This window comes from Anser brachyrhynchus (assembly GCF_964034855.1).
Source record: "Anser brachyrhynchus genome assembly, chromosome: 4".
Lineage (NCBI taxonomy): Eukaryota > Metazoa > Chordata > Aves > Anseriformes > Anatidae > Anser > Anser brachyrhynchus.
Genome location: NC_137698.1, coordinates 36924347 through 36951074, shown reverse-complemented (window position 1 = coordinate 36951074; position 26728 = coordinate 36924347). Strand labels below are relative to the sequence as shown.

Genomic DNA, 26728 nt, shown 5'->3' with positions numbered 1-26728 from the left:
GTGAGTCCAGAGAGTGCTCTGGCACCACTGGGGATGCAGTGCAGTGAGTCCAGAGAGTTCACTGGCAATACTGGGGATGCAGTGCAGTGAGTCCAGAGAGTGCACTGGCACCACTGGGGATGCAGTGCAGTGAGTCCAGAGAGTGCTCTGGCACCACTGGGGATGCAGTGCAGTGAGTCCAGAGAGTGCACTGGCACCACTGGGGATGCAGTGCAGTGAGTCCAGAGAGTGCACTGGCAACACTGGGGTTGCAGTGCAGTGAGTCCAGAGAGTGCACTGGCACCACTGGGGATGCAGTGCAGTGAGTCCAGAGAGTGCACTGGCACCACTGAGAATGCACTTCAGTGAGTCCAAAGAGTGCACTGGCACCACTGGGGATGCACTGCAGTGAGTCCAGAGAGTGCACTAGCACCACTGGGAATGCAGTACAGTGAGTCCAGAGAGTGCACTGGCACCACTGGGGATGTAGTGCAGTGACTCGAGAGAGTGCACTGGCCCCACTGGGGATGCAGTGCAGTGAGTCCAGAGAGTGCACTGGTACCACTGGGGATGCACTGCAGTGAGTCCGGAGAGTGCACTGGCACCACTGGGGATGCACTGCAGTGAGTCCACAGAGTGCACTGGTACCACTGGGGATGCACTGCAGTGAGTCCAGAGAGTGCACTGGCACCACTGGGGATGCACTGCAGTGAGTCCAGAGAGTGCACTGGCACCACTGAGATTGCACTTCAGTGAGTCCAGAGAGTGCACTGGCACCACTGGGGATGCAGTGCAGTGAGTCAAGAGAGTGCACTGGCAGGACTGGGGATGCAGTGCAGTGAGTCCAGAGAGTGCACTGGCACCACTGGGGATGCAGTGCAGTGAGTCCAGAGAGTGCACTGGCACCACTGGGGATGCACTTCAGTGAGTCCAGAGAGTGCACTGGCACCACTGGGGATGCACTGCAGTGAGTACACAGAGTGCACTGACACCACTGGGGATGCAGGGCAGTGAGTCCAGAGAGTGCACTGGCACCAGAGGGAATGCACTGCAGTGAGTCCAGTGAGTGCACTGGCACCACTGGGGATGCAGTGCAGTGAGTGCAGAGAGTGCACTGGCACCACTGGGGATGCAATGCAGTGAGTCCAGAGAGTGCAGTGGCACCACTGGGGATGCAGTGCAGTGAGTCCAGAGAGTGCACTGGCACCACTGGGGATGCAGTGCAGTGAGTCCAGAGAGTGCACTGGCACCACTGGGGCTGCAGTGCAGTGAGTCCAGAGAGTGCTCTGGCAGCACTGGGGATGCATTGAAGTGAGTCCAGAGAGTGCACTGGCACCACTGGGGATGCAGTGCAGTGAGTCCAGAGAGTGCACTGGCAACACTGGGGTTGCAGTGCAGTGAGTCCAGAGAGTGCACTGGCACCACTGGGGATGCAGTGCAGTGAGTCCAGAGAGTGCACTGGCACCACTGAGAATGCTCTTCAGTGAGTCCAAAGAGTGCACTGGCACCACTGGGGATGCAGTGCAGTGAGTCCAGAGAGTGCATTGGCACCACTGGGGATGCAGTGCAGTGAGTCCAGAGAGTGCACTGGCACCACTGGGGATGCACTGCTCTGAGTCCAGAGAGTGCACTGGCAGCAGTGGGGATGCACTGCAGTGAGTCCAGAGAGTGCACTGGCACCACTGGGGATGCACTGCAGTTAGTCCAGAGAGTGCAGTGGCACCACTGGGGATGCAGTGCAGTGAGTCCAGAGAGTGCACTGGCACCACTGGGGATGCACTGCAGTGAGTCCAGAGAGTGCACTGGCACCACTGGGGATGCAGTGCAGTGAGTCCAGAGAGTGCACTGGCAGCACTGGGGATGCAGTGCAGTGAGTCCAGAGAGTGCACTGGCACCACTGGGGATGCAGTGCAGTGAGTCCAGAGAGCGCACTGGCACCACTGGGGATGCACTGCAGTGAGTCCACAGAGTGCACTGGAACCACTGAGAATGCACTTCAGTGAGTCCAGAGAGTGCACTGGCACCACTGGGGATGCACTGCAGTGAGTCCAGAGAGTGCACTAGCACCACTGGGGAATGCAGTGCAGTGAGTCCAGTGAGTACACTGGCACCACTGGGGATGCAGTGCAGTGAGTCAAGAGAGTGCACTGGCACCACTGGGGATGCACTGCAGTGAGCCCAGAGAGTGCACTGGCACCACTGGGGATGCGGTGCCGGGAGTCAAGAGAGTGCTTTGGCACCACTGGGGATGCACTGCAGTTACTCCAGATAGTGCACTGGCAACACTGGGGATGCACTGCAGTGAGTCCAGAGAGTGCACTGGCACCACTGGGGATGCACTGCAGTGAGTCCAGAGAGTGCACTGGCACCACTCAGGGTGCAGTGCGGTGAGTCCAGAGAATGCACTGGCACCAATGGGGATGCAGTGCAGTGAGTCCAGAGAGCGCACTGGCTCCACTGGGGATGCAGTGCAGTCAGTCCTGTGAGTGTACTGGCACCACTGGGGATGCAGTGCAGTGAGTCCAGAGAGTGCACTGGCACCACTGAGAATGCACTTCAGTGAGTCCAGAGAGTGCACTGGCACCAACGGGGATGCACTGCAGTGAGTCCAGAGAGTGCACTGACACCACTGGGGATGCAGTGCAGTGAGTCCACAGAGTGCACTGGCACCACTGGGGATGCACCTCAGTGAGTCCAGAGAGTGCACTGGCACCACTGGGGATGCAGTGTAGTGAGTGCAGAGAGTGCACTGTGAACACTGGGGATGCTGTGCAGTGAGTCCAGAGAGTGCACTGGCACCACTGGGGATGCAGTGCAGCGAGTCCAGAGTGTGCACTGGCACCACTGGGGATGCACTGCAGTTACTCCAGAGAGTGCACTGGCACCAATGGGGATGCACCTCAGTGAGTCCAGAGAGTGCACTGGCACCACTGGTGATGCACTGCAGTGAGTCCAGAGAATGCACTGGCACCACTGGGGATGCAGTGCAGTGAGTCCAGAGAGTGCACTGGCACCACTGGGGATGCAGTGCAGTGAGTCCAGAGAGTGCACTGGCACCAGAGGGAATGCACTGCAGTGAGTCCAGTGAGTGCACTGGCACCACTGTGGATGCACTGCAGTGAGTCCAGAGAGTGCACTGGCACCACTGGGGATGCAGTGCAGTGAGTCCAGAGAGTGCACTGGCACCACTGGGGATGCACTGCAGTGAGTCCAGAGAGTGCACTGGCACCACTGGGGATGCACTGCAGTGAGTCCAGAGAGTGCACTGGCACCACTGGGAATGCAGTACAGTGAGTCCACAGAGTGCACTGGTACCAGTGGGGATGCTGTACAGTGAGTCCAGAGAGTGCAGTGGCACCACTGGGCATGCAGTGCAGTGAGTCCAGAGAGTGCACTGGCACCACTGGGGATGCACTGCAGTGAGTCCACAGAGTGCACTGGCACCACTGAGAATGCACTTCAGCGAGTCCAGAGAGTGCACTGGTACCACTGGGGATGCACTGCAGTGAGTCCAGAGAGTGCACTGGCACCACTGGGGATGCAGTGCAGTGAATCCAGTGAGTGCACTGGCACCACTGGGGATGCAGTGCAGTGAGTCAAGAGAGTGCACTGGCAGCACTGGGGATGCAGTGCAGTGAGTCCAGAGATTGCACTGGCACCACTGGGGATGCAGTGCACTGAGTCCAGAGAGTGCACTGGCACCACTGGGGATGCAGTGCATTGAGTCCAGAGAGTGCACTGGCACAACTGGGGATGCACTTCAGTGAGTCCAGAGAGTGCACTGACACCACTGGGGATGCAGTGCAGTGAGTCCAGAGAGTGCACTGGCACCACTGGGGATGCAGTGCAGTGAGTCCAGAGAGTGCTCTGGCACCACTGGGGATGCACTGCAGTGAGTCCAGAGAGTACACTGGCACCACTGGGGATGCAGTGCAGTGAGTCCAGAGAGTTCACTGGCACCACTGGGGATGTAGTCCAGTGAGTCCAGTGAGTGCACTGGCACCACTGGGGATGCAGTGCAGTGACTGCAGAGAGTACACTGGCACCACCGGGGATTCACTGCAGTGAGTCCAGAGAGTGCACTGGCACCACCTGTGATGCAGTGCAGTGAGTCCAGTGAGTGTACTGGCACCACTGGGGATGCAGTGCTGTGACTCCAGAGAGCGCACTGGCACCACTGGGGATGCAGTGCAGTCAGTCCAGTGAGTGCACTGGCACCACTGGGGGTGCAGTACAGTGAGTCCAGAGAGTGCACTGACACCACTGGGGATGCACTGCAGTGAGTCCAGACAGTGCACTGGCAGCACTGGGGATGCAGTGCAGTGAGTCCAGAGACTGCACTGGCACCACTGGGGATGCAGTGCAGTGAGACCAGAGAGTGCACTGGCACCACTGGGGATGCACTGCAGTGAGTCCAGAGAGTGCACTGGCACCACTGGGGATGCACTGCAGTTAGTCCAGAGAGTGCACTGTCACCACTGGGGATGCAGTACAGTGAGTCCACATAGTGCACTGGCACCAGTGGGGATGCAGTACAGTGAGTCCAGAGAGTGCACTGGCACCACTGGGGATGCAGTGCAGTGAGTCCAGAGAGTGCACTGGCACCACTGGGGATGCACTTCAGTGACTCCACAGAGTGCACTGGCACCACTGGGGATGCAGTGCAGTGAGTCCAAAGACTTCACTAGCACCACTGGGGATGCACTGCAGTGAGCACAGAGAGTGCACTGGCACCACTGGGGATGCGGTGCCGGGAGTCCAGAGAGTGCACTGGCACCACTGGGGATGCAGTGCAGTGAGTCCAGAGAGTGCACTGGCACCACTGGGGATGCAGTGCAGTGAGTCCAGAGAGTGCACTGGCACCACTGGGGATGCACTGCAGTGAGTCCAGAGAGTGCTCTGGCACCACTGGGGATGCAGTGCAGTGAGTCCAGAGAGTGCAGTGGCACCACTGGGGATGCAGTGCAGTGAGTCCAGAGAGTGCACTGGCACCACAGGTGATGCACTGCAGTTACTCCAGAGAGTGCACTGGCACCAGTGGGGATGCGGTGCGGTGAGTCCAGAGAGTGCACTGGCACCACTGGGGATGCAGTGCAGTCAGTCCAGTGAGTGTACTGGCACCACTGGGGATGCACTGCAGTTAGCCCAGAGAGTGCACTGGCACCACTGAGAATGCCCTTCAGTGAGTCCAGAGAGTGCACTGGCACCACTGGGGATGCACTGCAGTGAGTCCACAGAGTGCACTAGCACCACTGGGGATGCAGTGCAGTGACTCCAGAGAGTGCACTGGCACCAATGGGGATGCACTTCAGTGAGTCCAGAGAGTGCACTGGCACCACTGGGGATGCAGTGCAGTGAGTCCAGAGAGTGCATTGGCACCACTGGGGATGCAGTACAGTGAGTCCAGAGAGTGCACTGGCACCACTGGGGTTGCACTGCAGTGAGTCCACAGAGTGCACTGGTACCACTGGGGATGCAGTGCAGTGAGTCCAGAGAGTGCACTGGAACCACTGGGGATGCAGTGCAGTGAGTCCAGAGAGTGCACTGGCACCACTGGGGATGCAGTGCAGTGAGTCCAGAGAGTGCACTGGCACCACTGGGGATGCACTGCAGTGAGTCCAGAGAGTGCACTGGCAGCACTGGGGATGCACTGCAGTGAGTCCAGAGAGTGCACTGGCACCACTGGGGATGCACTGCAGTGAGTCCAGAGAGCGCACTGGCACCACTGGGGATGCACTGCAGTGAGTCCACAGAGTGCACTGGCACCACTGAGAATGCACTTCAGCGAGTCCAGAGAGTGCACTGGTACCACTGGGGATGCACTGCAGTGAGTCCAGAGAGTGCACTGGCACCACTGGGGATGCAGTGCAGTGAATCCAGTGAGTGCACTGGCAGCACTGGGGATGCAGTGCAGTGAGTCAAGAGAGTGCACTGGCAGCACTGGGGATGCAGTGCAGTGAGTCCAGAGAGTGCACTGGCACCACTGGGGATGCAGTTCAGTGAGTCCAGAGAGTGCAGTGGCACCACTGGGGATGCAGTGCAGTGAGTCCAGAGAGTGCACTGGCACCACTGGGGATGCACTGCAGTGAGTCCAGAGAGTGCTCTGGCACCACTGGGGATGCAGTGCAGTGAGTCCAGAGAGTGCACTGGCACCACTGGGGATGCAGTGCAGTGAGTCCAGAGAGTGCACTGGCACCACTGGTGATGCACTGCAGTTACTCCAGAGAGTGCACTGGCACCACTGGGGATGCGGTGCGGTGAGTCCAGAGAGTGCACTGGCACCACTGGGGATGCAGTGCAGTGAGTCCAGTGAGTGTACTGGCACCACTGGGGATGCAGTGCAGTGAGTCCAGAGAGTGCACTGGCACCACTGAGAATGCCCTTCAGTGAGTCCAAAGACTTCACTGTCACCACTGGGAATGCAGTGCAGTGAGTCCAGGGAGTGCACTTGCACCACTGGGGATGCAGCGCAGTGACTCCAGAGAGTGCACTGACACCACTGGGGATGCACTTCAGTCAGTCCAGTGAGTGTACTGGCACCACTGGGGATGCACTGCAGTGAGTCCAGAGAGTGCACTGGCTCCACTGAGATTGCACTTCAGTGAGTCCAGAGAGTGCACTGGCACCACTGGGGATGCAGTGCAGTGAGTCAAGAGAGTGCACTGGCAGGACTGGGGATGCAGTGCAGTGAGTCCAGAGAGTGCACTGGCACCACTGGGGATGCAGTGCAGTGAGTCCAGAGAGTGCACTGGCACCACTGGGGATGCACTGCAGTGAGTCCAGAGAGTGCACTGGCACCACTGGGGATGCACTGCAGTGAGTCCACAGAGTGCACTGGCACCACTGGGGATGCACTGCAGTGAGTCCAGAGAGTGCACTGACACCACTGGGGATGCAGTGCAGTGAGTCCAGAGAGTGCACTGGCACCAGAGGGAATGCACTGCAGTGAGTCCTGTGAGTGCACTGGCACCACTGGGGATGCAGTGCAGTGAGTGCAGAGAGTGCACTGGCACCACTGGGGATGCACTGCAGTGAGTCCAGAGAGTGCAGTGGCACCACTGGGGATGCAGTGCAGTGAGTCCAGAGAGTGCACTGGCAGCACTGGGGATGCAGTGCAGTGAGTCCAGAGAGTGCACTGGCAATACTGGGGATGCAGTGCAGTGAGTCCAGAGAGTGCACTGGCACCACTGGGGCTGCAGTGCAGTGAGTCCAGAGAGTGCACTGGCACCACTGGGGATGCAGTGCAGTGAGTCCAGAGAGTGCTCTGGCACCACTGGGGATGCATTGAAGTGAGTCCAGAGAGTGCACTGGCACCACTGGGGATGCAGTGCAGTGAGTCCAGAGAGTGCACTGGCAACACTGGGGTTGCAGTGCAGTGAGTCCAGAGAGTGCACTGGCACCACTGGGGATGCAGTGCAGTGAGTCCAGAGAGTGCACTGGCACCACTGAGAATGCACTTCAGTGAGTCCAAAGAGTGCACTGGCACCACTGGGGATGCACTGCAGTGAGTCCAGAGAGTGCACTAGCACCACTGGGAATGCAGTACAGTGAGTCCAGTGAGTGCACTGGCACCACTGGGGATGTAGTGCAGTGACTCGAGAGAGTGCACTGGCACCACTGGGGATGCAGTGCAGTGAGTCCAGAGAGTGCACTGGTACCACTTGGGATGCAGTGCAGTGAGTCCAGTGAGTGCACTGGCACCACTGGGGATGCAGTGCAGTGAGTCCAGAGAGTGCACTGGCACCACTGGGGATGCAGTGCAGTGAGTCCAGAGAGTGCACTGGCACCACTGGGGATGCAGTGCAGTGAGTCCAGAGAGTGCATTGGCACCACTGGGGATGCAGTGCAGTGAGTCCAGAGAGTGCACTGGCACCACTGAGGATGCACTGCTCTGAGTCCAGAGAGTGCACTGGCAGCAGTGGGGATGCACTGCAGTGAGTCCAGAGAGTGCACTGGCACCACTGCGGATGCACTGCAGTGAGTCCAGAGAGTGCGGTGGCACCACTGGGGATGCAGTGCAGTGAGTCCAGAGAGTGCACTGGCACCACTGGGGATGCACTGCAGTGAGTCCAGAGAGTGCACTGGCACGACTGGGGATGCAGTGCAGGGAGTCCAGAGAGTGCACTGGCAGCACTGGGGATGCAGTGCAGTGAGTCTAGAGAGTGCACTGGCACCACTGGGGATGCAGTGCAGTGAGTCCAGAGAGCGCACTGGCACCACTGGGGATGCACTGCAGTGAGTCCACAGAGTGCACTGGAACCACTGAGAATGCACTTCAGTGAGTCCAGAGAGTGCACTGGCACCACTGGGGATGCACTGCAGTGAGTCCAGAGAGTGCACTAGCACCACTGGGGAATGCAGTGCAGTGAGTCCAGTGAGTACACTGGCACCACTGGGGATGCAGTGCAGTGAGTCAAGAGAGTGCACTGGCACCACTGGGGATGCACTGCAGTGAGCCCAGAGAGTGCACTGGCACCACTGGGGATGCGGTGCCGGGAGTCAAGAGAGTGCTTTGGCACCACTGGGGATGCACTGCAGGGAGTCCAGAGATTGCACTGGCACCACTGGGGATGCACCTCAGTGAGTCCAGAGAGTGCACTGGCACCACTGGTGATGCACTGCAGTGAGTCCAGAGAATGCACTGGCACCACTGGGGATGCAGTGCAGTGAGTCCAGAGAGTGCACTGGCACCACTGGGGATGCAGTGCAGTGAGTCCAGAGAGTGCACTGGCACCAGAGGGAATGCACTGCAGTGAGTCCAGTGAGTGCACTGGCACCACTGTGGATGCACTGCAGTGAGTCCAGAGAGTGCACTGGCACCACTGGGGATGCAGTGCAGTGAGTCCAGAGAGTGCACTGGCACCACTGGGGATGCACTGCAGTGAGTCCAGAGAGTGCACTGGCACCACTGGGGATGCACTGCAGTGAGTCCAGAGAGTGCACTGGCACCACTGGGAATGCAGTACAGTGAGTCCACAGAGTGCACTGTTACCAGTGGGGATGCTGTACAGTGAGTCCAGAGAGTGCAGTGGCACCACTGGGCATGCAGTGCAGTGAGTCCAGAGAGTGCACTGGCACCACTGGGGATGCACTTCAGTGACTCCAGAGAGTGCACTGGCACCACTGGGGATGCAGTGCAGTGAGTCCAAAGACTTCACTGGCAAAACTGGGGATGCAGTGCAGTGAGTCCAGAGAGTGCACTGGCACCACTGGGGATGCAGTGCAGTGAGTCCAGAGATTGCACTGGCACCACCGGGGCTGCAGTGCAGTGAGTCCAGAGAGTGCACTGGCACCACTGGGGATGCACTGCAGTGAGTCCAGAGAGTGCACTGGCACCACTGGTGATGCAGTACAGTGAGTCCAGAGAGTGCACTGGCACCACTGGGGATGCACTGCAGTGAGTCCAGAGAGTGCACTGGCACCACTGGGGATGCACTACAGTGAGTCCAGAGATTGCACTGGCACCACTGGGGATGCAGTGCACTGAGTCCAGAGAGTGCACTGGCACCACTGGGGATGCAGTGCATTGAGTCCAGAGAGTGCACTGGCACAACTGGGGATGCACTTCAGTGAGTCCAGAGAGTGCACTGACACCACTGGGGATGCAGTGCAGTGAGTCCAGAGAGTGCACTGGCACCACTGGGGATGCAGTGCAGTGAGTCCAGAGAGTGCTCTGGCACCACTGGGGATGCACTGCAGTGAGTCCAGAGAGTACACTGGCACCACTGGGGATGCAGTGCAGTGAGTCCATAGAGTTCACTGGCACCACTGGGGATGCAGTCCAGTGAGTCCAGTGAGTGCACTGGCACCACTGGGGATGCAGTGCAGTGACTGCAGAGAGTACACTGGCACCACCGGGGATTCACTGCAGTGTGTCCAGAGAGTGCACTGGCACCACCTGTGATGCAGTGCAGTGAGTCCAGTGAGTGCACTGGCACCACTGGGGATGCAGTGCTGTGACTCCAGAGAGCGCACTGGCACCACTGGGGATGCAGTGCAGTCAGTCCAGTGAGTGCACTGGCACCACTGGGGGTGCAGTACAGTGAGTCCAGAGAGTGCACTGACACCACTGGGGATGCACTGCAGTGAGTCCAGACAGTGCACTGGCACCACTGGGGATGCAGTGCAGTGAGTCCAGAGACTGCACTGGCACCACTGGGGATGCAGTGCAGTGAGACCAGAGAGTGCACTGGCACCACTGGGGATGCACTGCAGTGAGTCCAGAGAGTGCACTGGCACCACTGGGGATGCACTGCAGTTAGTCCAGAGAGTGCACTGTCACCACTGGGGATGCAGTACAGTGAGTCCACATAGTGCACTGGCACCAGTGGGGATGCAGTACAGTGAGTCCAGAGAGTGCACTGGCACCACTGGGGATGCAGTGCAGTGAGTCCAGAGAGTGCACTGGCACCACTGGGGATGCACTTCTGTGACTCCACAGAGTGCACTGGCACCACTGGGGATGCAGTGCAGTGAGTCCAAAGACTTCACTGGCACCACTGGGGATGCACTGCAGTGAGCACAGAGAGTGCACTGGCACCACTGGGGATGCGGTGCCGGGAGTCCAGAGAGTGCACTGGCACCACTGGGGATGCAGTGCAGTGAGTCCAGAGAGTGCACTGGCACCACTGGGGATGCACTGCAGTGAGTCCAGAGAGTGCTCTGGCACCACTGGGGATGCAGTGCAGTGAGTCCAGAGAGTGCAGTGGCACCACTGGGGATGCAGTGCAGTGAGTCCAGAGAGTGCACTGGCACCACAGGTGATGCACTGCAGTTACTCCAGAGAGTGCACTGGCACCACTGGGGATGCGGTGCGGTGAGTCCAGAGAGTGCACTGGCACCACTGGGGATGCAGTGCAGTCAGTCCAGTGAGTGTACTGGCACCACTGGGGATGCACTGCAGTTAGCCCAGAGAGTGCACTGGCACCACTGAGAATGCCCTTCAGTGAGTCCAGAGAGTGCACTGGCACCACTGGGGATGCAGTGCAGTGAGTCCACAGAGTGCACTAGCACCACTGGGGATGCAGTGCAGTTACTCCAGAGAGTGCACTGGCACCAATGGGGATGCACTTCAGTGAGTCCAGAGAGTGCACTGGCACCACTGGGGATGCAGTGCAGTGAGTCCAGAGAGTGCATTGGCACCACTGGGGATGCAGTACAGTGAGTCCAGAGAGTGTACTGGCACCACTGGGGTTGCACTGCAGTGAGTCCACAGAGTGCACTGGTACCACTGGGGATGCAGTGCAGTGAGTCCAGAGAGTGCACTGGCACCACTGGGAATGCAGTGCAGTGAGTCCAGAGAGTGCACTGGCACCACTGGGGATGCAGTGCAGTGAGTCCAGAGAGTGCACTGGCACCACTGAGAATGCACTTCAGTGAGTCCAAAGAGTGCACTGGCACCACTGGGGATGCACTGCAGTGAGTCCAGAGAGTGCACTAGCACCACTGGGAATGCAGTACAGTGAGTCCAGTGAGTGCACTGGCACCACTGGGGATGTAGTGCAGTGAGTCCAGAGAGTGCACTGGCACCACTGGGGATGCAGTGCAGTGAGTCCAGAGAGTGCACTGGTACCACTTGGGATGCAGTGCAGTGAGTCCAGTGAGTGCACTGGCAGCACTGGGGATGCAGTGCAGTGAGTCCAGAGAGTGCACTGGCACCACTTGGGATGCAGTGCAGTGAGTCCAGAGAGTGCACTAGCACCACTGGGGATGCAGTGCAGTGAGTCCAGAGAGTGCATTGGCACCACTGGGGATGCAGTGCAGTGAGCCCAGAGAGTGCACTGGCACCACTGGGGATGCACTGCTGTGAGTCCAGAGAGTGCACTGGCAGCAGTGGGGATGCACTGCAGTGAGTCCAGAGAGTGCACTGGCACCACTCAGGGTGCAGTGCGGTGAGTCCAGAGAATGCACTGGCACCAATGGGGATGCAGTGCAGTGAGTCCAGAGAGCGCACTGGCACCACTGGGGATGCAGTGCAGTCAGTCCTGTGAGTGTACTGGCACCACTGGGGATGCAGTGCAGTGAGTCCAGAGAGTGCACTGGCACCACTGAGAATGCACTTCAGTGAGTCCAGAGAGTGCAGTGGCACCACTGGGGATGCACTGCAGTGAGTCCAGAGAGTGCACTGGCACCAACGGGGATGCACTGCAGTGAGTCCAGAGAGTGCACTGGCACCACTGGGGATGCAGTGCAGTGAATCCAGAGAGTGCACTGGCACCACTGGGGATGCAGTGCAGTGAGTCCAGAGAGTGCACTGACACCACTGGGGATGCAGTGCAGTGAGTCCACAGAGTGCACTGGCACCACTGGGGATGCACCTCAGTGAGTCCAGAGAGTGCACTGGCACCACTGGGGATGCAGTGTAGTGAGTGCAGAGAGTGCACTGTGAACACTGGGGATGCTGTGCAGTGAGTCCAGAGAGTGCACTGGCACCACTGGGGATGCAGTGCAGTGAGTCCAGAGTGTGCACTGGCACCACTGGGGATGCACTGCAGTGAGTCCAGAGATTGCACTGGCACCACTGGGGATGCACCTCAGTGAGTCCAGAGAGTGCACTGGCACCACTGGGGATGCACTGCAGTGAGTCCAGATAATGCACTGGCACCACTGGGGATGCAGTGCAGTGAGTCCAGAGAGTGCAGTGGCACCACTGGGCATGTAGTGCAGTGAGTCCAGAGAGTGCACTGGAACCACTGGGGATGCACTTCAGTGAGTCCAGAGAGTGCACTGGCACCACTGGGGATGCAGTGCAGTGAGTCCAAAGACTTCACTGGCAAAACTGGGGATGCAGTGCAGTGAGTCCAGAGAGTGCACTGGCACCACTGGGGATGCAGTGCAGTGAGTCCAGAGAGTGCACTGGCACCACCGGGGCTGCAGTGCAGTGAGTCCAGAGAGTGCACTGGCACCACTGGGGATGCACTGCAGTGAGTCCAGAGAGTGCACTGGCACCACTGGTGATGCAGTACAGTGAGTCCAGAGAGTGCACTGGCACCACTTGGGATGCACTGCAGTGAGTCCAGAGAGTGCACTGGCACCACTGGGGATACACTACAGTGAGTCCAGAGATTGCACTGGCACCACTGGGGATGCAGTGCACTGAGTCCAGAGAGTGCACTGGCACCACTGGGGATGCAGTGCATTGAGTCCAGAGAGTGCACTGGCACAACTGGGGATGCACTTCAGTGAGTCCAGAGAGTGCACTGACACCACTGGGGATGCAGTGCAGTGAGTCCAGAGAGTGCACTGGCACCACTGGGGATGCAGTGCAGTGAGTCCAGAGAGTGCTCTGGCACCACTGGGGATGCACTGCAGTGAGTCCAGAGAGTACACTGGCACCACTGGGGATGCAGTGCAGTGAGTCCAGAGAGTTCACTGGCACCACTGGGGATGCAGTCCAGTGAGTTCAGTGAGTGCACTGGCACCACTGGGGATGCAGTGCAGTGACTGCAGAGAGTACACTGGCACCACCGGGGATTCACTGCAGTGAGTCCAGAGAGTGCACTGGCACCACCTGTGATGCAGTGCAGTGAGTCCAGAGAGTGCACTGGCACCACTCGGGATGCAGTGCTGTGACTCCAGAGAGCGCACTGGCACCACTGGGGATGCAGTGCAGTCAGTCCAGTGAGTGCACTGGCACCACTGGGGGTGCAGTACAGTGAGTCCAGAGAGTGCACTGACACCACTGGGGATGCACTGCAGTGAGTCCAGACAGTGCACTGGCACCACTGGGGATGCAGTGCAGTGAGTCCAGAGACTGCACTGGCACCACTGGGGATGCAGTGCAGTGAGACCAGAGAGTGCACTGGCACCACTGGGGATGCACTGCAGTGAGTCCAGAGAGTGCACTGGCACCACTGGGGATGCACTGCAGTTAGTCCAGAGAGTGCACTGTCACCACTGGGGATGCAGTACAGTGAGTCCACATAGTGCACTGGCACCAGTGGGGATGCAGTACAGTGAGTCCAGAGAGTGCACTGGCACCACTGGGGATGCAGTGCAGTGAGTCCAGAGAGTGCACTGGCACCACTGGGGATGCACTTCAGTGACTCCACAGAGTGCACTGGCACCACTGGGGTTGCAGTGCAGTGAGTCCAAAGACTTCACTGGCACCACTGGGGATGCAGTGCAGTGAATCCAGAGAGTGCACTGGCACCACTGGGGATGCAGTGAAGTGAGTGCAGAGAGTGCACTGGCACCACTGGGGATGCGCTACAGTGAGTCCAGAGAGTGCACTGGCACCACTGGGGATGCAGTGCAGTGAGTCCAGGGAGTGCACTGGCACCACTGGGGATGCAGTGCAGTGAGTCCAGTGAGTGTACTGGCACCACTGGGGATGCACTTCAGTGAGCCCAGAGAGTGCACTGGCACCACTGAGAATGCACTTCAGTGAGTCCAGAGAGTGCACTGGCACCACTGGGGATGCACTGCAGTGAGTCCAGAGAGTGCACTGGCACCACTGGGGATGCGCTACAGTTAGTCCAGAGAGTGCACTGGCACCACTGGGGATGCAGTGCAGTGAGTCCAGAGAGTGCACTGGCACCACTGGGGATGCAGTGCAGTGAGTCCAGTGAGTGTACTGGCACCACTGGGGATGCACTTCAGTGAGCCCAGAGAGTGCACTGGCACCACTGGGGATGCACTGCAGTGAGTCCAGAGAGTGCACTAGCACCACTGGGGATGCAGTGCAGTGAATCCTGTGAGTACACTGGCACCACTGGGGATGCAGAGCAGTGAGTCCAGAGAGTGCACTGGCACCACTGGGGATGCAGTGCAGTGAGTCCAGAGAGTGCACTGGCACCACTGGAGATGCAGTACAGTGAGTCCAGTGAATGCACTGGAACCACTGGTGATGCAGTGCAGTGAGTCCAGAGAGTGCAATGGCACCACTGGTGATGCAGTACAGTGAGTCCAGAGAGTGCACTGGCACCACTGGGGATGCAGTGCAGTGAGTCCAGAGAGTGCACTGGCACCACTGGGGATGCAGTGAAGTGAGTCCAGAGAGTGCACTGGCACCACCGATTATGCAGTACAGTGAGTCCAGTGAGTGCACTGGCACTACTGGTGATGTAGTGCAGTGACTCGAGAGAGTGCACTGGCACCACTGGGGATGCAGTGCAGTGAGTCCAGAGAGTGCACTGGCACCACTGGGGATGCACTGCAGTGAGTCCAGAGAGTGCACTGGCACCACTGGGGATGCAGTGCAGTGAGTCCAGAGAGTGCACTGGCACCACTGGGGATGCAGTGCAGTGAGTCCAGAGACTTCACTGGCACCACTGGGAATGCAGTGCAGTGAGTGCAGAGAGTGCACTGGCACCACTGGGGATGCAGTGCAGTGAGTCCAGAGAGTGCACTGGCACCACTGGGGATGCACTGCAGTGAGTCCAGAGAGTGCACTGGCACCACTGGGGATGCACTGCAGTGAGTCCAGAGAGTGCACTGGCACCACTGGGGATGCACTACAGTGAGTCCAGAGATTGCACTGGTACCACTGGGGATGCAGTGCAGTGAGTCCAGAGAGTGCACTGGCACCACTGGTGATGCAGTTTAGTGAGTCCAGAGAGTGCACTGGCACCACTGGTGATGCAGTACAGTGAGTCCAGAGAGTGTACTGACACCACTGGGGATGCGGTGCAGTGAGTCCAGAGAGTGCACTGGCACCACTGGGGATGCAGTGCAGTGAGTCCAGAGAGTGCTCTGGCACCACTGGGGATGCACTGCAGTGAGTCCAGAGACTGCACTGGCACCACTGGGGATGCAGTGCAGTGAGTCCAGAGAGTGCACTGGCACCACTGGGGATGCAGTGCAGTGAGTCCAGAGAGTGCACTGGCACCACTGGTGATGCAGTCCAGTGAGTCCAGTGAATGCACTGGCACCACTGGGGATGCTGTGCAGTGAGTGCAGAGAGTGCACTGGCACCACCTGTGATGCAGTACAGTGTGTCCAGTGAGTGCACTGGCACCACTGGGGATGCAATGCTGTGACTCCGGAGAGCGCACTGGCACCACTGGGGATGCAGTGCAGTCAGTCCAGTGAGTGCACTGGCACCACTGGGGATGCACTGCAGTGAGTCCAGAGATTGCACTGGCACCACTGGGGATGCAGTGCAGTGAGTCCAGAGAGTGCACTGGCACCACTGGGGATGCACTACAGTGAGTCCACAGAGTGCACTGGCACCACTGGGGATGCTCTGCAGTGAGTCCAGAGATTGCACTGGCACCACTGGGGATGCAGTGCAGTGAGTGCAGAGAGTGCACTGGCACCACTGGGGATGCACTTCAGTGAGTTCAGAGAGTGCACTTGCACCGCTGGGGATGGGTTTCAAGCCAACTGCATTAACCGCTCATGCTTCTTTCTTATGAGACTTTAGTAAACCAATTACATAGCCTTGTCAAGACTAAATCACAGGTAAAAATCCTGTACATCTCATGTGGCCAACCACTCCCAACTAGGATTCCAAGAACCAGGAGGTTCGGTGAAAATAGGGCTAGTGCTATTAGAGGGGTGATTATTAGGGTAAGCCCTAAGCTGTCTTTAATGGAGAAGTATGGGTGGAATGGGATTTTGTCGCAGTCTGATACGATTCCTAGTGGGTTATTTGAGCCTGATTCGTGTAGGAAGGTTAGGTGGACTAGGGTGATTCCTGCAATTAGGAAGGGCAGTAGGAAGTGGATGGCGAAGAATCGGGTTAAGGTTGGATTGTCTACTGAGAATCCTCCTCAGGCTCATTCTACTAGAGTTTGCCCAATGTACGGGATGGCTGAGAATAGGTTGGTGATTACGGTGGCCCCTCAGAATGACATTTGTCCTCATGGTAGGACATACCCTACGAAGGCAGTTGCTATTAGGGTGAGTAGGAGGATTACTCCTGTGTTTCAGGTTTCTTTGTATAGGTAGGAGCCGTAGTAGAGGCCTCGTCCGATGTGTAAGTAGATGCAGATAAAGAAGAGCGAAGCACCGTTGGCGTGGAGGTTGCGGATGAGCCATCCGTACTGGACGTCTCGGCATGTGTGAGCTACTGAGGAGAAGGCGAGTGAAGTGTCTGCGGTGTAGTGTATGGCTAGTAGCAGGCCTGTTAGGATTTGTGTGGCTAAGCAGATGGCTAGAAGGGAGCCGAAGTTTCATCAGGCAGAGATGTTGGAGGGGGCGGGTAGGTCGATTAGGGAGTTGTTGATTATTTTTAGTAGGGGATGGGATTTGCGGATGTTAGGGGCCATTAGTGAGTCTGTGTGTTATTAGGATTATTACCAGGATGGAGAGGGCGAAGGATCCTAGGTAGGCCTTAATTAGCCCTGTGTGTATTGAGGTTGCGGCTTTGCTTGCGGCTACTTGTAGTTCAGCAAGGCCCTCTGGCCCTATTTTTTTGAGTCAGGAGAGGTCGATCAAGTGTAGGGCAATGTTTTGTCCCTTTTCTAGTAGGTTTTTGGAGAAGAATCGGTGTACTAGGGGGGTTGAAGTACCCTAATGCAGAGGAGAAGTTTATGAGGGGGTTTGGTTTGGGGTGAGTGAGGGTGTGTGTTATGTTCGATAGTTCTAGGGCTAGGATGATTCCTAGGATTGTTATGAGGATGGCAGCGGTTTTGGTGATAAGGGGTATGGTTATTGGGGGGGTTTTGGTTGGTGTGATGAAAGAGGTAATGATTATTCCTGCTGTAATGCTGCCTAGGGCGAGTCGGGTTAGGGGGGCGGTGATTAGTGGGTTGTTTTCGTTTATTGATACTATTGGGGGGGATTCGGGTTTGTCCAGCTTGGACTAGGATGGTTATGCGGATGCTGTAGGTTGCGGTGAATGCTGTGGCTATAAGGGTTAGGAGTAGGGCTCAAGTATTTAGGTATGATGTGTTTAAGCTTTCGATGATGAGGTCTTTTGAGTAGAATCCGGCTAGGAATGGGGTTCCTATCAGCGCCAGGTTTCCGATGGTTAGGCAGGAAGTAGTGACTGGGAGTATTTTCTGTAGGCCTCCTATCTTTCGGATATCTTGTTCTCCGTTTAGGTTGTGGATGATAGACCCTGAGCATAGGAATAGTATGGCTTTAAAGAAGGCATGGGTTGAGATGTGTAGGAAGGCTAGTTGTGGGAGGTTTAGTCCGATAGTGACTATTATTAGTCCTAGTTGGCTGGATGTTGAGAAAGCAATGATTTTTTTGATGTCATTTTGGGTTAGGGCGCATGTGGCAGCGAATAGGGTTGATAGAGCACCTAGGCATAGGCAGGCAGTTAGGGCTGTCTGGTTGGTGGCTAGCAGGGGGTGCATGCGGATGAGCAGGAAGATTCCGGCTACTACTATGGTACTGGAGTGCAGTAGGGCTGATACTGGGGTGGGGCCTTCTATTGCTGCGGGCAGTCATGGGTGGAGTCCAAATTGGGCGGATTTTCCTGCGGCTGCGAGGATTAATCCTATGAGGGGGAGGATTGGGGTTTGGTGGGGGTGTACGGCTTGTTGGATCTCTCAGGTGTTGAATGTTGAAGCTAGTCATGCTATGCTCAGGATCAGTCCGATGTCTCCGATTCGGTTGTAGATTACGGCTTGTAGGGCGGCGGTGTTGGCATCTGCTCGGCCTTGTCATCAGCCGATGAGAAGGAAGGACATGATTCGTACTCCTTCCCAGCCTACGAATAGGAGGAATATGTTGTTTGCGGTTGTTAGGAGGAGTATGGCGACTAGGAATGTCAGTAGGTAGGTGAAAAATTTTGTTACGTATGGCTCTGAGGCCATGTATCATATGGCGAATTGTAGGATTGATCATGTTACAAATAGGGCGATTGGAAGAAATGTTATTGAGTATTGGTCTATTTTTAGGCTCAGGGGGATTTTAAAGTTTATAATGAATTTTCACTCCCAGTGGCAGGTGACAGATTCTACTCCCGAGTAGATGAATGCGGTTGTAGGGGCTAGGCTAATTAGGAATGCGGTTTTAACAGCGCGGGTGGTGGCTTGTGGGGTGTTTTTAAAGTTTTTAAATAGAAATGGCAGGATGATTGGGGTTAGGAGGATTGTCAGCGTGAGTAGTGTGAGGGAGTTGATTAGTAGTGTGGGGTTCACTACTTTTACTTGGATTTGCACCAAGATGGGTGGTTCCTAAGACCAGTGGATTGCTGTTATCCTTTAAAAGTAAGGGGGCTGAGGTTTTAGGCTCAGATGTAAGAGTTAGCAGCTCTTGTTGGTTAAACCCTCCCCTCGGCAGGTAAGAAGGTTTGAACTTCTGTTCTTAGAATCACAGTCTAATGTTTGGTTTAAACTATACTTGCATGAGGGGATTCCGGAGATCAGTTCGGGTTTGAGGATTAGGAGGAATATTGGGATAATGTGGAGTGTTATGAGCAGGTGTTCTCGCGTGGTTGAGTTTTGCATAGATGTGATGTGGGAGGGGATTGAGCCTCGTTGGGTCATTAGTAGTATGAATAAGGTGTAGGAGGCGGTTAGTAGGGTTGCGATTCCTGTTAGGATGATCGTGAAGGCAGATCAGTTGAATAAGGTGATTATAATGGTTAGCTCTGCTATGAGGTTTGTTGTTGGGGGTAAGGCTATGTTTGTTAGATTGGCCAGCAATCATCAGGTAGCTATGAGTGGTAGGAGAGGTTGTAGGCCTCGTGTGAGTAGTAGAATTCGGCTGTGCGTACGTTCATAGTTTGTGTTGGCTAGGCAGAATAGTATGGAGGAAGTTAGTCCATGGGAAATTACACCACAACCAACCCCCCATCAAATAAGACCTCCCTCACTACCAAACCCACACCATGATCCTGACCATGAACCTAAGCTTCTTTGACCAATTTTCCAGCCCCAATCTATTCGGCATCCCCTTAATCCTACTATCCCTACTCTTCCCAGCCCTACTATTCCCGTCCCCAAACAACCGATGAATCAACAACCGCCTTTCTACTATCCAAACATGACTCCTTCACCTAATCACAAAACAACTAATAGTCCCACTCAACAAAAATGGCCACAAATGAGCCATAATATTTACATCCCTAATAATCATACTTCTTACAATCAACCTTCTAGGCCTCCTTCCATATACATTCACCCCAACCACCCAACTATCTATGAACATAGCCCTAGCCTTCCCACTATGGCTCGCCACACTACTAACAGGCCTACGAAACCAACCATCAGCCTCTTTAGCCCACCTATTACCCGAAGGTACCCCTACACCCCTAATCCCCGCACTAATCCTGATCGAAACAACCAGCCTACTAATCCGCCCCCTAGCCCTCGGAGTCCGCCTTACAGCCAACCTTACAGCAGGACACTTACTCATCCAACTCATCTCTACAGCCTCCATTGCATTAATACCCACCCTTCCTGCAGTATCCATCCTAACAATAATCATCCTACTACTCCTAACCATCCTAGAAGTAGCAGTAGCCATAATCCAGGCCTACGTCTTCGTGCTCCTTCTAAGCCTATACTTACAAGAAAACATCTAATGGCACACCAAGCACACTCATACCACATAGTTGACCCAAGCCCTTGACCAATCTTCGGGGCAGCCGCCGCCCTACTCACAACCTCAGGATTAATCATGTGATTCCACTACAACTCATCCATACTACTAACCCTAGGCCTCATCTCAATACTCCTAGTAATACTCCAATGATGACGAGACATTGTACGAGAAAGCACCTTCCAAGGCCATCACACTCCCACAGTCCAAAAAGGCCTACGATACGGCATAATCCTTTTCATCACATCCGAAGCATTCTTCTTCTTAGGGTTCTTCTGAGCGTTCTTCCACTCGAGCCTGGCCCCAACCCCAGAACTAGGAGGCCAATGACCCCCAACAGGAATTAAACCACTCAACCCGATAGAAGTCCCCCTACTAAACACAGCCATCCTACTAGCCTCAGGCGTTACCGTAACGTGAGCCCATCACAGCATCACAGAAGGAAACCGAAAACACGCCATCCACGCCCTAACCCTAACGATCCTCCTGGGATTCTACTTCACAGCCCTACAAGCAATAGAATACCACGAAGCCCCATTCTCAATCGCCGATAGCGTCTACGGATCTACCTTCTTCGTTGCCACTGGATTCCACGGACTCCACGTAATCATCGGATCCTCCTTCCTGACCGTCTGCCTCTTCCGACTGATCAAGTTCCACTTTACATCAGACCACCACTTCGGATTCGAGGCAGCAGCCTGATACTGACACTTCGTAGACGTCATCTGACTATTCCTCTACATAACCATCTACTGATGAGGATCTTGCTCTTCTAGTATATTAATTACAATTGACTTCCAATCTCTAGAATCTGGTATAAACCCAGAGGAGAGCAATGAACGCACTCATGTTCATATTCGCCCTATCATCAATCCTAAGCGCCGCCCTAACCGCATTAAACTTCTGACTCGCCCAAATAAACCCCGACTCAGAGAAACTCTCACCGTACGAATGTGGATTCGACCCACTTGGATCTGCTCGATTACCATTCTCAGTCCGATTCTTCCTCAGTAGCCATCCTGTTCGTCCTATTCGACCTAGAAATCGCCCTCCTACTCCCCCTGCCATGAGCCGTCCAACTCCAATCCCCCCTAATGACCCTCACCTGAACTGTAGTGATCCTCCTTCTCCTAACACTCGGACTGGCCTACGAGTGAATTCAAGGGGGCCTAGAATGAGCAGAATAACAGAAAGTTAGTCTAACCAAAAAGATAGCTGGTTTTGACCCAGCAGATTACAGCCAACCCTGTAACTTTTTTATGTCGCCCCTACATTTAAGCTTCTACTCAGCCTTCATTTTCAGCGGACTAGGACTAGCCTTCCACCGAACCCACCTAGTATCCGCCCTACTACGCCTTGAAAGCATAATATTATCGATATTCGTAGGCCTATCAATATGATCCATCGAAAACCAAGTCTCCTCATTCACCATGGTACCAATTCTCATGCTAACCTTCTCAGCGTGTGAGGCGGGCACAGGCCTGGCCATCCTAGTAGCCTCCACCCGCACACATGGCTCCGACCATCTACACAACCTAAACCTCCTGCAATGCTAAAAATCATCCTACCCACAATCATACTTCTTCCAACAGCCCTGCTGTCTCCACCAAAATTTCTATGGACTAACACCACCTTATACAGCCTCCTAATCGCTGCCCTAAGCCTACAGTGATTAATCCCAACCTACTACCCCTACAAATTTTTATCCAACTGAACAGGAATTGACCAAATCTCATCCCCCCTCCTAGTACTATCCTGCTGACTACTCCCACTCATAATCATAGCAAGCCAAAACCACCTGCAACAAGAACCCCTACAACGCAAACGAATCTTTATCTCAACCTTAGTCGCAGTCCAGCCATTCATCCTACTAGCCTTTTCCACCACAGAACTAGCACTATTTTACATCTCATTTGAAGCAACCCTCATTCCCACCCTAATCTTAATCACCCGATGGGGGAACCAACCAGAACGCCTAAGCGCTGGCATCTACCTGCTATTCTACACGCTAGTAAGCTCTCTACCCCTGCTAATCACAATCATACACCTATACGTGAAAATTGGCACCCTGCACCTGCCAACCCTACAACTAACCCACCCAACCCTATCCACCTCATGGACAGGAATACTATCAGGTCTAGCACTGCTCATAGCATTCATAGTAAAAGCCCCACTATACGGCCTACACCTCTGACTGCCAAAAGCCCACGTAGAAGCACCCATCGCAGGCTCAATACTCCTCGCCGCCCTACTACTAAAGCTAGGAGGATACGGAATTATACGAGTCACTCTATTTATGGGCCCACTGTCCAACCTCCTGCACTACCCCTTCCTAACCCTGGCCCTATGAGGCGCCCTAATGACTAGCTCAATCTGCCTACGACAGACAGACCTAAAATCACTAATCGCTTATTCATCCGTTAGCCACATAGGCCTAGTTATCGCCGCAGGAATAATCCAAACCCACTGATCATTCTCAGGGGCAATGATCCTAATAATTTCCCATGGACTAACTTCCTCCATACTATTCTGCCTAGCCAACACAAACTATGAACGTACGCACAGCCGAATTCTACTACTCACACGAGGCCTACAACCTCTCCTACCACTCATAGCTACCTGATGATTGCTGGCCAATCTAACAAACATAGCCTTACCCCCAACAACAAACCTCATAGCAGAGCTAACCATTATAATCACCTTATTCAACTGATCTGCCTTCACGATCATCCTAACAGGAATCGCAACCCTACTAACCGCCTCCTACACCTTATTCATACTACTAATGACCCAACGAGGCTCAATCCCCTCCCACATCACATCTATGCAAAACTCAACCACGCGAGAACACCTGCTCATAACACTCCACATTATCCCAATATTCCTCCTAATCCTCAAACCCGAACTGATCTCCGGAATCCCCTCATGCAAGTATAGTTTAAACCAAACATTAGACTGTGATTCTAAGAACAGAAGTTCAAACCTTCTTACCTGCCGAGGGGAGGGTTTAACCAACAAGAGCTGCTAACTCTTACATCTGAGCCTAAAACCTCAGCCCCCTTACTTTTAAAGGATAACAGCAATCCACTGGTCTTAGGAACCACCCATCTTGGTGCAAATCCAAGTAAAAGGAGTGAACCCCACACTACTAATCAACTCCCTCACACTACTCACGCTGACAATCCTCCTAACCCCAATCATCCTGCCATTTCTATTTAAAAACTTTAAAAACACCCCACAAGCCACCACCCGCGCTGTTAAAACCGCATTCCTAATTAGCCTAGCCCCTACAACCGCATTCATCTACTCGGGAGTAGAATCTGTCACCTGCCACTGGGAGTGAAAATTCATTATAAACTTTAAAATCCCCCTGAGCCTAAAAATAGACCAATACTCAATAACATTTCTTCCAATCGCCCTATTTGTAACATGATCAATCCTACAATTCGCCATATGATACATGGCCTCAGAGCCATACGTAACAAAATTTTTCACCTACCTACTGACATTCCTAGTCGCCATACTCCTCTAACAACCGCAAACAACATATTCCTCCTATTCGTAGGCTGGGAAGGAGTACGAATCATGTCCTTCCTTCTCATCGGCTGATGACAAGGCCGAGCAGATGCCAACACCGCCGCCCTACAAGCCGTAATCTACAACCGAATCGGAGACATCGGACTGATCCTGAGCATAGCATGACTAGCTTCAACATTCAACACCTGAGAGATCCAACAAGCCGTACACCCCCACCAAACCCCAATCCTCCCCCTCATAGGATTAATCCTCGCAGCCGCAGGAAAATCCGCCCAATTTGGACTCCACCCATGACTGCCCGCAGCAATAGAAGGCCCCACCCCAGTATCAGCCCTACTGCACTCCAGTACCATAGTAGTAGCCGGAATCTTCCTGCTCATCCGCATGCACCCCCTGCTAGCCACCAACCAGACAGCCCTAACTGCCTGCCTATGCCTAGGTGCTCTATCAACCCTATTCGCTGCCACATGCGCCCTAACCCAAAATGACATCAAAAAAATCATTGCTTTCTCAACATCCAGCCAACTAGGACTAATAATAGTCACTATCGGACTAAACCTCCCACAACTAGCCTTCCTACACATCTCAACCCATGCCTTCTTTAAAGCCATACTATTCCTATGCTCAGGGTCTATCATCCACAACCTAAACGGAGAACAAGATATCCGAAAGATAGGAGGCCTACAGAAAATACTCCCAGTCACTACTTCCTGCCTAACCATCGGAAACCTGGCGCTGATAGGAACCCCATTCCTAGCCGGATTCTACTCAAAAGACCTCATCATCGAAAGCTTAAACACATCATACCTAAATACTTGAGCCCTACTCCTAACCCTTATAGCCACAGCATTCACCGCAACCTACAGCATCCGCATAACCATCCTAGTCCAAGCTGGACAAACCCGAATCCCCCCAATAGTATCAATAAACGAAAACAACCCACTAATCACCGCCCCCCTAACCCGACTCGCCCTAGGCAGCATTACAGCAGGAATAATCATTACCTCTTTCATCACACCAACCAAAACCCCCCCAATAACCATACCCCTTATCACCAAAACCGCTGCCATCCTCATAACAATCCTAGGAATCATCCTAGCCCTAGAACTATCGAACATAACACACACCCTCACTCACCCCAAACCAAACCCCCTCATAAACTTCTCCTCTGCATTAGGGTACTTCAACCCCCTAGTACACCGATTCTTCTCCAAAAACCTACTAGAAAAGGGACAAAACATTGCCCTACACTTGATCGACCTCTCCTGACTCAAAAAAATAGGGCCAGAGGGCCTTGCTGAACTACAAGTAGCCGCAAGCAAAGCCGCAACCTCAATACACACAGGGCTAATTAAGGCCTACCTAGGATCCTTCGCCCTCTCCATCCTGGTAATAATCCTAATAACACACAGACTCACTAATGGCCCCTAACATCCGCAAATCCCATCCCCTACTAAAAATAATCAACAACTCCCTAATCGACCTACCCGCCCCCTCCAACATCTCTGCCTGATGAAACTTCGGCTCCCTTCTAGCCATCTGCTTAGCCACACAAATCCTAACAGGCCTGCTACTAGCCATACACTACACCGCAGACACTTCACTCGCCTTCTCCTCAGTAGCTCACACATGCCGAGACGTCCAGTACGGATGGCTCATCCGCAACCTCCACGCCAACGGTGCTTCGCTCTTCTTTATCTGCATCTACTTACACATCGGACGAGGCCTCTACTACGGCTCCTACCTATACAAAGAAACCTGAAACACAGGAGTAATCCTCCTACTCACCCTAATAGCAACTGCCTTCGTAGGGTATGTCCTACCATGAGGACAAATGTCATTCTGAGGGGCCACCGTAATCACCAACCTATTCTCAGCCATCCCGTACATTGGGCAAATTCTAGTAGAATGAGCCTGAGGAGGATTCTCAGTAGACAATCCAACCTTAACCCGATTCTTCGCCATCCACTTCCTACTGCCCTTCCTAATTGCAGGAATCACCCTAGTCCACCTAACCTTCCTACACGAATCAGGCTCAAATAACCCACTAGGAATCGTATCAGACTGCGACAAAATCCCATTCCACCCATACTTCTCCATCAAAGACAGCTTACGGCTTACCCTAATAATCACCCCTCTAATAGCACTAGCCCTATTTTCACCGAACCTCCTGGTTCTTGGAATCCTAGTTGGGAGTGGTTGGCCACATGAGATGTACAGGATTTTTACCTGTGATTTAGTCTTGACAAGGCTATGTAATTGGTTTACTAACGTCTCATAAGAAAGAAGCATGAGCGGTTAATGCAGTTGGCTTGAAACCCATCCCCAGCGGTGCAAGTGCACTCTCTGAACTCACTGAAGTGCATCCCCAGTGGTGCCAGTGCACTCTCTGCACTCACTGCACTGCATCCCCAGTGGTGCCAGTGCAATCTCTGGACTCACTGCAGTGCATCCCCAGTGGTGCCAGTGCACTCTCTGGACTCACTGCACTGCATCCCCAGTGGTGCCAGTGCGCTCTCTGGAGTCACAGCACTGCATCCCCAGTGGTGCCAGTGCAATCTCTGGACTCACTGCACTGCATCCCCAGTGGCGCCAGTGCACTCTCTGGACTCACTGAAGTGCATCCCCATTGGTGCCATTGCACTCCCTGGACTCACTGCACTGCATCCCCAGTGGTGCCAGTGCACTCTCTTGACTCACTGCACCGCATCCCCAGTGGTGTCAGTACACTCTCTGGACTCACTGAAGTGCATCCCCAGTGGTGCCA

At 54.6% G+C, this 26728-nt stretch overlaps 1 long non-coding RNA gene across 1 annotated transcript in view; it reads right to left on the bottom strand.

The window, feature by feature from the left end:
• The window catches only part of LOC308193722, a 203951-nt gene extending 178075 nt beyond the window's left edge, over positions 1-25876 (bottom strand). The window contains exon 1 of the long non-coding RNA XR_013949874.1: positions 20216-25876. This is a non-coding gene — a long non-coding RNA (uncharacterized lncRNA). The remainder of the gene's footprint in view (positions 1-20215) is intronic.
• Between the last annotated feature and the right edge of the window lie 852 nt (positions 25877-26728).